Genomic DNA, 16,434 nt, shown 5'->3' with positions numbered 1-16,434 from the left:
CTACCCAGACGACCTTAAAATGGCATCCATCAAACCGCTCCTGAAAAAACCAAAGTTAGACCCAGATGACCCCACCAACTTTCGCCCTATCTCCATGGAAAAACTGGTTAACTCAATTATCAGACTACCTTGAGGATCACAAAATTCTCTACCCCTCACAATATGGCTTCAGGAAGTCGTTAAGCACAGAATCTCTCCTAATTTCCTTAACAGATTACCTCATCCTGGGCCTAGACAAAGGCCAGTCCTACCTATTGATACTCTTAGACCTCTCAGCCGCCTTTGATACTGTTAACCACACCATGCTTCTAAACAAACTATTGAACATCGGCATAACAGGCACCGCACTGGCCTGGTTCCACTCATTCTTGAAAAACAGAGGATTCAAGGTCAAAATACACAACAAAGAATCTAAACACTACCCTTCATCTCTAGGAGTCCCCCAAGGCTCATCCCTCTCACCTACCCTCTTTAACATCTACCTCCTCCCTCTCTGCCAGCTATTAACCAACTTGAACCTAAAACACTATCTATATGCCGACGATGTCCAGATCGTGATACCCATCAAAGAATCCATTAAAAAAAAAAACCTTGATCTTTGGGAATCCTGCCTGCAAGAAATCAATTCCCTCCTCTCCAGTATGAATTTAATCCTAAATTCCTCAAAAACTGAACTCCTTCTCATATCCACTGAGAACTGTCACACCCCCACAAATCTTCCAGCTAACCTACAAACAACCCAAGTGAGAGGTTTGGGAGCAATCATAGATAATCGGCTTAACCTAAAAGCTTTCATAAACCAAACCTCTAAGGACAGCTTTCATAAACTGCATGTCCTAAAAAGAATAAGACCACTGTTCCACATCCATGACTACAGGGCAATCTTACAAGCAATAATCTTCTCCAAGTTAGACTATTGCAACTCCTTATTATTAGGTATCTCATCAGCAACACACTAAAACCGCTTCAGATGGTTCAAAATACCGCAGCCAGAATTCTGACAAACACAAGGAGAAGAGATCACATCTCCCCAATCCTTAAAGACTTACACTGGCTGCCGATCCATTTCAGAATCACCATAATATACAAAGCTATCCAACAAATCGCCCCGCTCAACCTACAAATCCCTTTCAAAAAGCATACATCCTCCAGACCCATAAGAGAACACTACAAAGATTCTCTTCAGGTACCTCATTCCAAAACCTCCCTCCACATAACTTACAGAGACAGGGCTCTCTCCACAGCAGGACCCCCTCTTTGGAACTCCATCCCAACGGAGCTAAGACAGGAACCCTGTCTCCTGACATTCAGGAAAAGACTCAAAACATGGCTATTCAAACAAGCCTTCCCAGACTCAGATTAAACCCATTAATCTCCAACAAACAACCTCCAAGCAACCAACTTATTTTTTACAACCAATTTTCAACCAACCCTAAGCATTACCAATATCCAGAAAACCATTATTTCTGATCTCTACCATCATGTTAAAAACTGCATCTATGCGAACTGAACAATTCATTGTAAATCACTCAATTCCCTGCTTTGTACCTTACCATTTTGCTGGTTAATATACTATGTTAAAGTTACTATCTTCTCTTCTTCTTGCTCCTAGTTGTATGCCTCCTTGTTTTATTGTAACTGCAACTATTGTATGTTTAGTATATATTATCTCGTTCACTGTTCCGGTTATCACCCCACTGTTTATTGTAAACCGGCATGATGTGATACTCTCACGAATGCCGGTATAGAAAAATCTAAAATAAATAAAATAAATAAATAATAACCAGTAAGAAAAAGGTGATGATGCCCTTGAACAGGTCCTTGGTGAGGCCTTTTCTGGAGTACTGTTTCAGTAATAGAACCTGTATCACAAAAAGGATAGAGACAGGATGGAGGCGGTCCAAAGAAGGGTGACCATAATGGTGTGGGACCTGTATCGGAAGACTTATGAGAAAAGGCTGAAGGATCTGAATATGTATACCCTGGAAAGAAGGTGGTGTGGGGGGATATGATATAGATCTTATTATTTATTTATTATTCATTTATTTAACATTTTTTTATACCGGGATTCATGTAAAATTTTACATATCATCTCGGTTTACATTGTAACTGAAAAACAGGCATGTGAGAATGCAATTACATAGAACAGGGCATAAAACTTGGATCAGAATACATGGGGAAAAAACTTGGAACATAATAAAGGGGGAAAAAAACGCATATTTATATAGGCGCATATATTTAATATGAGAGACATAAAACTTTGGGGTAAGTTGATGTAGAGAGGGGTTACTAAATTGTAAGGGTGGTATGATTGGATAGTCTTAATTTAGAATGATGGCTAGTGTGATGGTGTTGAGGTATGTTGTTTTCATAATTGGAACGCTTGCTCAAATAGCCAGGTTTTTAGTCTCTTTTTAAAGTTGATTGGGCAATGTTCTGAATGGAGTTCCTGGCGGTTAGAGAGTTCCATTGTGCTGGACCTACTACTGACATGGCTCGTTTGCTTAGAGAGGTTTTGAGGTATGTTGTTAGGAGAGTGTTTTTGTATGCTGTTCTCGTCGGTCTGGTTGGTAGATGTGGTTGAAGTGGAATGTTGAGTTCCAGTGGAGTGAGCTTGTGGATGGTTTTGTGAATGATCGTTAGTGTTTTGTACAGTATTCTGTACTTGATTGGGAGCCAATGTAGGTTTCTTAAGATGGGGGTAATATGGTCTCTCTTGTTGGTCTTAGTCAGTATCCTGGCAGAGGCGTTTTGCAACATTTGAAGGGGTTTAAGGGTGTTAGCTGGAAGGCCGATTAGCAGAGAATTGCAATAATCGATTTTAGAGAAAATGATAGCTTGGAGTACTGATCGGTAATCTTGGAAGTATAAGAGTGGTCTGAGTCGTTTAAGGACTTGCAATTTATAGAAACCCTCCTTAACAGTGTTATTGATGAATCTCTTTAGGTTTATTTGATCATCCATGATGACTCCGAGGTTTCTCACCTGGGAAGAGAAGGATGGCTGATTTATAGGGTTCGAGTTTGGCCTAGCGTAGTTACCGTCTTGAGAGATGAGGAGAATTTCCGTTTTATTGGAATTGAGGATTAGGTTAAGGCTTGAGAGCAAGTTGTTGATGGATATAAGGCAGGTGTTCCAGACTTCTAGTGTTTTTTGAAGGGAATCTTTAATCGGTATCAAAATCTGTACGTCGTCCGCATAGATGAATTGCTTTAGTTTGGAGAGGAGCTAGCATAGCGGTAAAAGGTATATGTTGAAAAGGGTCGGTGATAAAGAGGAGCCTTGAGGGACTCCCATAGATGAGTCGACGGGGTGTGATTCATTGTTGTTGATTCTGACTTTGTAGAATCTGTTTTGTAGAAATGACTTAAACCAATTTAGAGCGGTGTCTTTGATTCCGATGTCGGCTAGTCGTTCCAGGAGTAGAGAGTGTTTTACCGAGTCGAATGCGGCTGATAGATCGAGGAGTATGAGTATGCAGGATTGTTTTTTATCAAGATTCAGGAGAATTGTGTCAGTTAAAGAGATTAGAAGAGTTTCAGTGCTCCGTTCTTTGCGAAAGCCGAATTGCGACGGGGCTAGGATTTTGTTGTCGTCTAAGTATTCCGTCAGTTGCTTGTTTACTATTTTTTCTAGTATTTTAGAGATGAAGGGTAGATTTGCAATGGGTCGAAAATTGGCTGGGTCATCTGGAGAAAGGTTAGGTTTTTTCAGGAGCGGTTTGAGGATTGCGAGTTCAGAGGGTCTGGAACTGAGGCCTTGCATTAGTGAACAATTGATGTCTGAGATTGGTTTTGGCGACCAGTTTTAGGGATGGCAATGAGTAAATTGGAAAGGGATCACATCTGTGGGGTGTGATGCAGGTTTGAGTTTTTTAAGGATTGTTTCGATCTCTAAGGAGGAGGTCAGTTCAAATTTTTCCAGAGTTATGTTCTGTTGGAAATGTGCTGGGTAGAGGGGGGGCAGAGGGGAGCCCATAGTGACATTTAAAGGAGTGATAAGGTCTGTGATTTTTTTCTTGAAGTAAGTTGCTAGCTCAGCGGCTTTTGTAGCGGCTTGATCGTCCGGTATGAATGGGGGGGAGGATTTGGTGAGAGACGAGAGAGAATAGGGCTTTACGATCGAAATGAAATGGTGAATTTTATGAGAGTAGAAATCCCTTTTAGTTGTAGGGTGGCTATCCTGTAGCGGTGCATGAGAGACTTGTATGTCTCATGGTTTGGATTGTGATGGATTTTTTCGCCATAAAAGTTCCTTACTTCTGAGCTCTTGTTTCAGGGTTTTCAGTTGTGTGGGGTTGTACCAGGGTTTTCTGTTGTTCGTGTTGGGAAGGGTTGCTTTTTGTAATTACGGGCAAGAAATGTCTGCAACGTCTTTGTTATCTTGATCCAGGAAGATGTGGCTGAATCTGCGTTTGAGAGGTCAAGTTTGTTTAATGCTGATACTAGGTGAGTGTTAATGGTGTCGGGGTTGCACAGTTTCCTGTATTGGAATGTGGATTTTTGAATAGGTTTAGGGGAGGGCTGGATGTTTTTCAGAGTAATAGAGATCATCTTGTTGTCGGACCAGGGGACTGGTGAGCAGATCATGAATGAGGCGGGGGTAAGGTTTTCGTTAATGAAGATTAAATCCAGGGTGTGACCCGCTTTATGTGTTGGTTCCTTGATGATTTGGTTGTAACCCATAAATTTGAGTGTAGTGTGAAATGTTTCACAGCTGGAAAATTGTGGTGATTTGTCCACATGGAGGTTAAAATCGTCCATTATTATAGCAGGGGAGTCTGTGTTAATGTGTTTGGCTATGAGTTTGATTAAAGGGGATGGGTCTGATTCTAGACTTCCTGGAGGGGCATATGTTAGGCATATTTGTAGGTATTTGGACTTGAAGATTGCTACTTCGAGTGAGGTTGATGAGTTAGTAGTCTGAAGGGATAGGCCTATTTTTTTTTTTGATGGCTAATAGCAATCCACCACCTCTTTGTTTTAGGTCTGGGAATAGAAAATATGTCGTAGTCCTGTGTGGGGAGTTGGTTAATTATTGCCGTATCCTCAGGTTTCAGCCATGATTCAGTGATAGCGCAGCAGTCCAGTTTTGATTCTAGTAGGTAGTCGTGTAAAAGGTGAGATTTTTTCGAGATTGATTGTGCATTGATCAAGGTAAGGGAGAATAGCGTGATGCCCAGAAGTTGGTTCAGGGGTGATGTCATGATTGGAATATATCTCTTTTGCGAGAAGTAGGGTGTGGTGTGTTGGTTTACAAAGTTTCTCCTTCGGTTGTAGATGATCGGGATATTGTACGTGTGCATGATTAAAGAAGTCTAGGAAGTTATCAGGATGAATGCTGTAGAGCAGGGGTCAGGAACCTTTTTGGCTGAGAGAGCCATAAACACCACATATTTTAAAATGTAATTCCATGAGAGCCATACAATATGTTTAAAACTAAATACAAGTAAATGTGTGCATTTTAAAGTACAATAAGTCTCTGAAAATATTACACCAGGCCTTAAGACCCCAATACATCTCCTATTAGGAAAATGGACCAAGTCAGGCTGCTATAGAGTCCTTCACAGAAACTACACGCCAGCAGAAAACCTCACCTGAATCACGTGCTGTCCCTCACCTAACATAGAATAAAGAGACCAAAACGCATAACAAGAAGCATGCAGAAAAAACTGAATTGGAAACTGCAACAAGCCAGAGTCTCTGTATGCAGTGTAACAAAGGAAAAAAGAAACATCACCCATCCTTATAAAACAAATCAAGAAATATAAAATCATCAGCAGTAAAACTGTACTAACAAAAAGAACATATTTCGAAACAGCTGATGAGTGGAATATCCAATAATTAAAAACTCATATAAAACATTTCCAGATACCAACAAAATATTTCAAAATAGCAGACACAAAGACCCAGTAATGAAAAATAATAAGGATACAAAAATTTTTTTGCTCTGCATACCTGGGAACGTTTGATATCCAGGTGTCCTGAGATTGTTCTGAATTAGCAGGAGGTGGGGTGGTTTGCTTGGAACTTTCTCCTCTCTCAGTCACATACCAGCGCTCTCTCTCACACTGGCTCTCAATGACACACCTATACACACATGCTCTCAGTACTCACATATACACATGCTTTTTCTCTCTCACTTATATAGGCTCTTAATTACACATTTACACACATGCTGTCTATCTTTTCACGCTTACACACACACAGGCTTTCAATCACATAAATACATGCTGTCTTTTTCTCTCACACACAGACTCTCATTCACATGCTTACAAACATGTCCTCTCTTTCTCTCATTTAAACACAGGCTCTCAATCACATACTCACATGCTCCATCACCTAAACCAGCTCTCAATCACACACAGACACAGATGATCTCTCTTACTTATACACTCAGGCTCTTAATCATAAATACACATGATTTCTCTCACACACAAAGGATCTCAATCATACACACATACTCTTTCACACAAACAGGCTTTCAATCACAAACTTACACATACAGGTTCCCAATGGTAAACTTACATTCATGCTCTCTCTCTCTCACAAGCAGGCTCTCAATCACAGACATACTCTCTTTCACATGTACAGGCTCTCAATCATTCACATACATGCAATCTCTCACTCACTCACACACACACACACACAGCCCCCCCCCCCCCCCCCCCCCGCGGCCCGGAAGAGGAAGTGGAGAGTATCGGGTGCGTGCGCGGCAAGAAGAGGCCACGCTAGTGCACTCGGCATCGGCCCGAAGAAAAGAAGACTGCAGCGTGGCTCGAAGGAAAATGAAGAGCTTCAACCGCGGCCGATGGGACTCCGCCTCCTCCGCGAGGGCTGAAAATGAAGGAGGTAAGCGTTGGGAGGAGGCTGCTGCTGCTGCCGCGAGTTCCCAGGGTGGGGGAGAAGAGAGAGAGTGTAAGAATATCCTAAGGTTGGGGTGGCTGGACGTCTGCGAATGGTTTTGAATCAGCTTGCAGGGTTCCGATGATGAGGTACGAGAGATGAGGTAGAGAAGATTCAAAACATGGACTGTGGACTCCGTTCTGCTCTGCGGGTCTGCACGAAGGGGCGCACAAAGGGGCGGGCCCCTTTGGTGCGCGGCGCCTCGCATCGTGCTTGCGATTTAAATGCTTGGCCGGCTAAATGGCTTGAGGTAAGCGGTGGGCGTATCGGCGGACGAGCTGGGGCTCCCAAGTGGTCGGCGCGGGGGCTCAGCGGTGGTAGGGCGAGAGGAAGGCCTTACCCCGATGGGCTCAAGCGTCGGTCACGCGGGCCCCTCTCCCAGCTCCTACAATCGCTCCTTCAGTGATTTACTCCGTCCTGTTGTCTGCTGGCAAAAGTGGCGCCTCGGATCGTGCTTGCGATTTAAATGCTGGGCGGGCTAAGATGGCTTGAGGTAAGCGGTGGGCGTATCGGCGGACGAGCTGGGGCTCCCACGTGGTCGGCGCGGTATCTTCAGATACCTAAAAGGTTTTAACAATATACAAACTTGGAACCTTTTTCGTTGGAAAGGAAACTGTAGAACTCTAAGGGTCAAGAAATGAAAATCCAGAGAGGAAGACTCAGAATCAACATAAGAAAATATTTTCACAGAGAGGATGGTGGATGCCTGGAATGCCCTTCCAGGTGGTGAGGACAAAAACAGAAAGCAAATTCAAAAGGGCATTGGATAAATATTGTGGATCCCGAAAATCTTGTGGGAGGAGGTTGAAGAAAAGGGTGAATTGGGGTAACTGACCTGGAATGGCAGTACCCTTAATCAGAAGGCATAGGGGGATTACTACCCTTAACCAATTAGCCTTGATTTAGATACAACTGCAACATCGCTCTCCGCTTTGACGGCGGGGCAGAGAAAAAGGGTATTGGATTCTGAAGACAGCCAACCTTGGACCCCGACTTTTATGGTCCAGGGTACTGATACACTGACATTAGGGATAAAGCTTCTATGGCCAAGTCCAAAAGCAAAGAATGTTAAAGTAGTAGTGCCGGAATTATGAGGAAGGCTGCTCACCATGTAAAGATGTTGCAGTAATTTGGTATGGCTTTGACATTTGCTTGGTCTTGCTTGTAGGTATACTATTCTTAGCATAAGGTATAGGGGTAGCCTGCACAGAGCAGCAATTACTGCCATGGGAAGCTTGCTGGGCAGACTGGATAGACCATTTGATCTTTTTCTGCCGACAATACTATGTTACTATGTATGCATTTTAAAAAACAAAAAAATCTCAACCTCCCATGAGAGCCTTCACCACCATAGGCCAGGAATAAATCTCCGCCTGAATAACTTTTCAGATTTTATTCAAAGTATTGGTAAAGCCACTCCCTCCCCCCCCCAGTCATCTGCAGGTTAAGGGTGAAACCAGGGAATCATGAGTGGAGTAGAACAGATAATTAGGGAACGACTGTTTACCCTTTCAGCTAATACTAGGACTAGGGGGCCACTACTTTAGGCTAGCAGGTAGCAGATTTAAAAGAAACTGGACAAAGTATTTTTTCACTCAACACACAGTCAAGCTGTGGAATTTATTGCCAGACAATATGGTCAAGGCAGCTAGCAGCTCTGGGTTTAAAAAGGTTTTGGACAAGTTTATGGAAGAAAGGTTATTAACCAGGTAACTCAGAGAGACCTACTACTTCTCTAGAGAGTGAAGCCAGAAATTGCATCTACTTTTAGTGATTTGGCCACTGTCATGGTCTCATTCAGCATGGCAAGTCTTATGTACCATTTTTTAATCTGACAGTGAACTGTAAACTCATAAGATTGCATTTTAATTTGCAGTATTCCTGATCAGAGGAAGTGGAATATAATATTGGGAATGTGCTTTCTTTAGCAGATTTCCTGAGGAATTATCTAATGCTGGCATCTAACTTTGTTTAGAAGTCTTTTTTACAAAAAGAGCACATTCTTTAACTTCAGATTTTGTTTTCTTAGTGTTAACTGACTTTCTGAAAACCTTTTAACTGTTGATGTGAGTAGAAAGGTGACATATCACCAGTGGGGTATATTAAAGACATAGAGGCTTTGAATTTCTTCCATCTTGTCATTTCTTAGTTTAACACTTTATAGCCTTGCCTTAGAAAATTATCTTAACTATCTTGAAAACTAGACAAGGTATTATATGAGAAAAATGATTCTAAGGGACTTTATACATGTTTATAATGCTATGTATGCTGCTGAGGTTGTATTTTTCAGTTAATTTGTTTCCTGATTTAATTACATATAATTTATTGTACTCTGTGTTTTACATTGCTTCAGAGGATGATATATAGGAGCAATTCATAAGTTTTGTAAATGAATAGTAACTTAGAGGTCAATGTTAAAAGAGCTTGTCAGATAACTCTTCCTTACCTGGACAAAACTTGAATTTTGAATATTTCCAGCCACATACATTTATGCAAACAACATTTTTACACAAACAAAATGTATCCAGACAAAAAGGGGCGTCTATGGAGGAGCTCTGGGTTAAGGCCTAAATTTTAGCTAGTGAGTGCACATATTGAGCACTCCCTGGCTGAATTTACATGGGTAAGACTGATTGGAGAAAAAGCTATCCGGGTAAAGTGCATATCTTTATCCACATTTATTCAGTGGCAGACTTATCCAGGTAAGTCCTGCTGAATATCCTTGAAAAGTTATGCACTTAACTTTACCCTGTTAAATTAGCTGCTTGCTGGATCTCTGAATATTGAACAAAAGAAAGAGGGTCATATAATGTAAAACAAATAACTGAATCAAATCAGAGTAAAAAGTAATTTAAAAAAATGAGCAAAACATGAGTATAACAAAACACAACATATACACAAGGGAAGGCAAAGAAAATAAATCTATTAAAGATAATCAGTTAAAAAAAAAAAACCCCAAAAAAATACACCATTGCGTCATTTAAACCAGGATATATTGTATTGCGCATAAAGATTCATTGTTCATGTTGGAAGAGAAATTGGGTGAAATCTCTTCCATATGAAAAGGGTCTACAAAGTTCAATAATAGTAAGTAAAAAAAAAAAAAAAAAAAAAGTCAGGTAGCACATGCTACTTCAGGAATGAAAATTAGCAGGTAAGGTACCACTGTCCAGTGTTAAACCAAAGGATAGCTTACATGATTCTGCCATATATAATAGCAGTGTTTGAAAATGCAGGATTTTATCAAAAGAGTCTTAAAATATAAAGTAAGGGACAGGGCACATAAATGATACCAATAGAGGAGCAATGCAAGGCGATATCTACATTGAGGAATAAGGTATATGAAGCACGAGAGAGACAAAACACAAGTCTTGCAATGTCCACAAAGTGGATATTGTGTAATCACAGCAAGGGTTATTTGTGATGCATATAGAGAAAAATAACCCTTGCTTATGGTTCCATATTAGGAGCTACCACACAGGAATGAGATCTAGGCATCATAGTGGATAACACATTGAAATCGTCGGCTCAGTATGCTGTGATTATGCTGTGATACTCAAAGCAAACAGTGTTAGGAATTATTAAGAAGGGAATGGCAAAAAAATGGTGGATGTTATAATGCTTCTGTATCGCTCCATGGTGAGACCACACCTTGAATACTAAAGAGTTTAGGGCTGTACATCTTGGAAAAGAGACGGCTTAGGGGGATATGATAGAGGTCTATAAAATCGTGAAAGGACTTGAACAGGTTAATGTGAATTGGTTATTTACTCTTTCCGATAATACAAGAACTAAGGGGCACACCATGAAGTTAGCAAAAAGCTCATTTAAAACAAATCGGAGAAAAATCTTTTTCACTCGGTGCATAATTAAGTTCTGGAATTCATTGCCAGAGGATGTGCTTATGGCAGTTAGTGTAGCTGGGTTTAAAAAAGGGGTTGGATAAAGTTCCTAGAGCAGAAGTCCATAAACTGCTATTAATCTATTAATCAATAAGGATTACTAGCTTGGGATCTATTCATTTAATGTACTTGTGACTTGGTTGGCCACTGTTGGACACAAGATACTGAGCTTGATGGACCCTTGATCTACCCCAGTATGGCATATCTTATGTTCTTATGTGAATGTCCAGAGTAATCGACAGGACTTGGGGTGAGAGTGCCATAATCTGGTGAAACTAAGATGTCCTGGAGGTTTCATCTCCAACAAAGCAAACTGAGGGGATCTGATAGACTGAGTATTGAAAAATGCATAGCCAATGATAATGGACAATTGTGCAAACATGTTTACTGAAATTTGAAAAAAGGAGACCACAGATCTGGACATCTTGATCAGAAGAGCTTATGCTTTGAAAAAGATGATCCTGGTTAATATGCAAAGCACATTTAAAAGCTGCTTTGATTACACGCAAAGGGTAACCTTTTCTGGTGAAAATTGCAAAATATATACTTGAGCTTGTACAAAAATTCAGAGCGAGATCAGTAAAGTCTACGAAGCTGAGAAATTGGCCAACAGGAAAGGTATTGCATAAAAACCTATCATATTCAAGCATAGTATTCTTGTCAATGTGCGTCAGTGCGTGAGCTACCAAATTTGCCATTTTCAATCAAAATCAAGATGTCTAAAAACAAAATCTGAGAGGAGTGGATCTGGTATGAAAACCAGAGGTTAGAGTCACAAGAATTTAGCCAATCCAAAAAGACAAAAAACTGGATATTGGTTCCCATCCAGATAAGAACATCATCAATGTATTGCAGCTATATGAGGATGAAAAAACAAAAAGCAGAACAGAGATTCAAATGCTGACACACAAAATCAGGCAATATTGGGGGCCATACTGGCCCCCAGAGTATTTACCTTGATTTGTTAAAAAATCTGGCCATTCATAAGACAGAGGATTTTAAGACTTTTAAGAAACTTTTAAAAATCCTACCTTTCAGGTGTATGAGTAGCACCTTGTACTTCCTGTAATTTCAGATGATACCTTTCTGTTTTAATGCATTGTCTAGATCAGTGGTTCTCAACCTTTTTTTTTTTTTTTTTTTTTATTGGAACACACCGTTTTCTGTCGATAAGCAGAGCTGAATTAGCCATGACCTGTGGTGAGTCCCATAGCTGAGAGTTACATCAAGAAGTTGGGGGTTTTTTTGGCAACCCAGGCCCCACCATGGAGAGTAGACTACTTGACTTGAGAGTGCCTCAGTACGAACATAAGTTGCCTTACCGGATCAGACTGAGTGTCCAAGTAGAGCATTCTGTTTCCAAAAGTGGCCAGTCCAGGTTACAAGTACCTGGCCAGTACCCAAACATTAAGTAGGTCCTATGCTACTAATGCCAGTAATAGCAGTAGCTATTCTTTAAGTCAGCTTGATTAATAGCAGTTAATGGGTTTCTCCAGGAATTTATCTAAACCTTTTTTTAAACACACTAATTGCCCTAACCACATCCTCTGGCAACAATTACCAGAGCCTAATTGTGCCTTGAGTAAAAAAAAATTCTTTCCGGTTAGTTATAAATGTGCTTCTTGCTAACTTCATGGAGTGTCCCCTAGTCCTTCTATTATCTGAAAGTAAATAACAGATTCACATTTACCTATTCTAGACCTCTCATGATTTTATAGACCTCTATCATAGCCCCCCTCAACCATCTCTTCTCTAGGCTGAATAGCCCAAAACCTATTTAGCCTTTCATCATAGAGGAGCTGATCCATCCCTTTATCATTTTGGTCACCCTTCTCTGTACCTTCTCCAGTACAACTATATCTTTTTTGAGATACAGCGAACAGAATTGTACACAGGACTCAAGGTGCGATCTCATCATGGAGCAGTACAGAGGCATTATAACACTTTCCGTTTTATTCACCATTCCCTTCTTAATAATTCCTAACATTGTTTGCTTTTGACTGCCGCAGCACACTGAGCTACAATCGTTGTAGCTAAAGCCTAGTTATTTTTCCCTATATGCCATCACCTTGTACTTGTTTCACATATATTTCATCTGCCATTTGGATGTCCTGTCTTCCAGTCCTCGCATGGTTCTCCTGCAATTTTATCGTAATTTGCTTGTGATTTAACTACTCTGAATAATTTTATATCATCTGCAAATTTGATTACCTCACTTTCATATCCCTTTCCAAATCATTTATAAATATATTGAAAAGTACTGGTCCAAGTACGATTCCTGAGGCACGCCACCGTTTACCTTTTTCCACTGAGAAAATTGACCATTTAATCCTACTCTGTGTCTGTCCTTTTAACCAGTTTGTAATCCACGAAAGGACATCACCTCCTATCCCATCACTTTTTAGTTTTCTTAGAAGCCTGTCATGAGGTCTTTGTCAAGGGCCTTCTGAAAATCCCAGTACACTACATCTACTGAATTCAAATACATTATATCTGTCTGGGTTACTCTAGCATTTATTGCAACTTCTCTATCAGGATATCCTAACTTCACTATTTTATTATCATCCGAAGATGCATCATTCCGAACTATGCACTTTTGAGCAACTGTTCACTTCCCCCATCATCTAGTTTGAAAGTTCCTCTATCTCCTTTTTAAAGGTTAGCCACAGCGGCCTGGTTCCATTCTGGTTAAGGAGGAGCTCATCCTGTCAGAATAGGTTCCTTCTTCACCAAAGCTTTCCCCAGTTCCTAACAAATCTGAAATCCTCTTCCCTGCACCATCATATCATCCACACATTGAGACTCTAGAGCTCAGGCTCCCTTTTTGGTCAGTGCGTGTGAAATGGAAAATATTTCTGAAAATGCAGCTGTGGAGGTTTTGTATTTGTTTCCTACCTATGAGCCTAAATTTAGCTTCCAGAACTTCCCTCCTGCACCTTCCTATGTCATTGATATCCACGTTTAGCACAATTGGCTCCTCCCCAGCACTCTCTAAAATATTATCTGGGTGGCATGTGAGGTCTGCTAACTTTGCACCAGGCAGGCAAGTTATCAAGCAGTTCTTTTGCCCAACTATATATATCTTTAATGATCAAATCACCCACTGTAATGTTCAGCCTAACCCTTTCCTCCTGGGCACACAGCTTCGGTGCAAAAGCATAAGGCATCACCTGGAAGGCAGATCTTAGCTACAGGATCACTTCTTGCCTCACCAAAGTGATAGACTACTGCCAGAAGACCTTGCTTCTCCAAAGTAGCACAAAAGCTGCTTGACTGGAGTTGAGACCACTCTACTATGTCCCTCAAAGTCTCCTTTATCTATCTCTCTGTCTGCCTTGGCTCCTCCAGGTCTACTTCTCTGACCTCCAGAGATCGGATTTGTTCTTTGAGAGCCAGGAGCTCTTTGCACTGGGTGCACACATATAACACCTCACCAACAGGTAAATAATCATACAATTGGCAAAAGACTGATATATCACAACTCACTGCTAGACTTCTGTTTGCATCTTAATTTTATTAAGTTGCTAAAGCTTATTATGAAATAGGTATATCTCTCAATTTAAGGTGTTTTAAATTATTTGGTGATTTTAAAATATAAGATTTATAAGTTGATAACTAGGTAACTTATGTTAGTTTGTGAATGATCAACAAGAAGACTAAAATTAATTAATTACTAAAATTGATGTTAATTGTATATCATTCAAAATCACTAATTGACTCCTGTTTTGAAGATTTTCCTCCTAACTCTGAAGGGCATCTATATAAGAAAAAAGATTTTGGGTGGGAATCAAACTAGTGACAAATTGTCCAGGAATCAGTATTTTCACCTTTTCAGATCAAGTAAGTGACTGTTGCAAACCCACAATTCTAATACTTAAAAATAGAGCTGTTTCATTTTTGGGGATTTTCGGTTCGTGGTTCGGTTTGGGTGCCCCATGGGTAACTTAGTTTTTTCTGCGCACTAACATGAAATTCGGGAACCACGAAAAATAAAACCCAATCTGTGGGAAAAAACGAAATTACCTGCAGGGTAATTTCCCGTTAGTGCATACTAACCATAGTGCGCACTAATATTTTCAGGCGCTGACAAATTAGACGAATGCACATCTCTACTTAAAAACAAATCCTAACTCACAAAATTAGCTCAAAGCTTATTTCTAAACTCTCACAATTCCTAAAAGTGGCAAATAAATGCTAACTTATACAAGCTTTCAAAATTAACCCCGAGTCCTGTTTTTAAACACATACAATACTTAACACTTGCAAACAAATACTAGCGTTAAAACTAACATACAATAAACCCAGCCAGTAATAGTTTTACCCTTTTTTAAGAATTTTTTTTAAAACATTTTAAGTGTTCTTTCCCAGCAAGTCCAATTTACCATCAGCAAATGAAGTTTCTGCAGTCAGCACTTTATCTGGACTGAGCCAATTTTTGCTTTCCTGTATATCTGTGCTTCTAAGGCAATTACTTCAAAGTACTTGAAAAGACTATCTCCTCTGAGAAATTCACACTGCAAGGAGATTAACAATTGCTCTTCTAAACTAATCTCCTTTCCTATTTCTAATTACACTTCCCTTTAATATCTTTTCATATCAAACACCAGTGACTAGTTGCCCAGAACCAGTATTTTCACCTTTTTAGATCAAGTAAGTGACCTTTGCAAACTCAGTTCTAATACTTACAAATATTAACTTATATTAACTCACAAATTAGCTCAAAGTTATTATTTATTATTTATGTATTATTTGTCGCGTTTTATATGCCGTCGTTCGGTTTCGCCATCACAACGGTTTACAAAGTTTCGATGTTTAACAGAGTTACAAAACGTTTATCAGATGGTTGTTAACATAGAAATTATAATTTTACATAGGTATTGTTTTATAAACTTAGTTTATAGGATAGATTATACATGTTTCAGTTCATTGTTATGTTATTTTCTTACATTGGTTCAGCATTTTTGTTGGTGTCAATTTGAGGGGAGTGGTGATTTAGAGTCATTGGGTGAGTTGGTAGCCTTTGGTAAACATCCAGGTTTTTAGATCTTTTTTAAAACTCTTACAATTCCTAACTATGGCAAACAAATACTAACTTCATAATTAGCCCAGTCAAGGATCATAGTGTTGTTGCCTTTATCTGCCATTTTAATAATAACAGAAGGATCAGATAGTAATATGGATAAGCGGTATTGAACCTGTCTTAATAAATTACAAAAAGGTGATGATTGTATGATTCAGACAGAGATAAAAAAGAACCACTTTCTCAAAGGTCATAAAGTCTACAAGGTCAGGTAGTGCCCGATAAAATTTACATAAAACGACAGACAAATTTTGTAGTACATGGGTTGGTGGAAATAAACAGCTTAATTTTGAGAGCGCAAAATAAAGAAAGTGGAGATGAAGCAGAGTCTCAGAAGGATTATGATAAATTAATAATACAAGAACAATCCTTGTTCTAAAAGAGCAAGACCTACAGCTGTCAAATGGCGAGAAGTCAAATTTACAAGAGAAAAGCAGAAGTCATATTCAAGGGTCTTTCAAAGTCTGATGTTGCTGATACCAGGTGACATGTTGTAATCAAAGGGGCTTGCAGGTTGAGAGCATCTGCGTGACTGTGGGTGCCTCTG

At 39.9% G+C, this 16,434-nt stretch overlaps 1 protein-coding gene across 1 annotated transcript in view; it reads left to right on the top strand.

The window, feature by feature from the left end:
* The window catches only part of EIF3H (eukaryotic translation initiation factor 3 subunit H), a 327,223-nt gene that overhangs the window by 267,382 nt on the left and 43,407 nt on the right, over window positions 1-16,434 (top strand). The window lies entirely within an intron of this gene.

This window comes from Rhinatrema bivittatum, chromosome 2 (genome assembly GCF_901001135.1).
Source record: "Rhinatrema bivittatum chromosome 2, aRhiBiv1.1, whole genome shotgun sequence".
In the NCBI taxonomy this organism is placed as follows: Eukaryota; Metazoa; Chordata; class Amphibia; order Gymnophiona; family Rhinatrematidae; genus Rhinatrema; species Rhinatrema bivittatum.
Note: the sequence above shows the minus strand (reverse complement) of the source record. Positions and strands in the feature narration are given on the sequence as shown.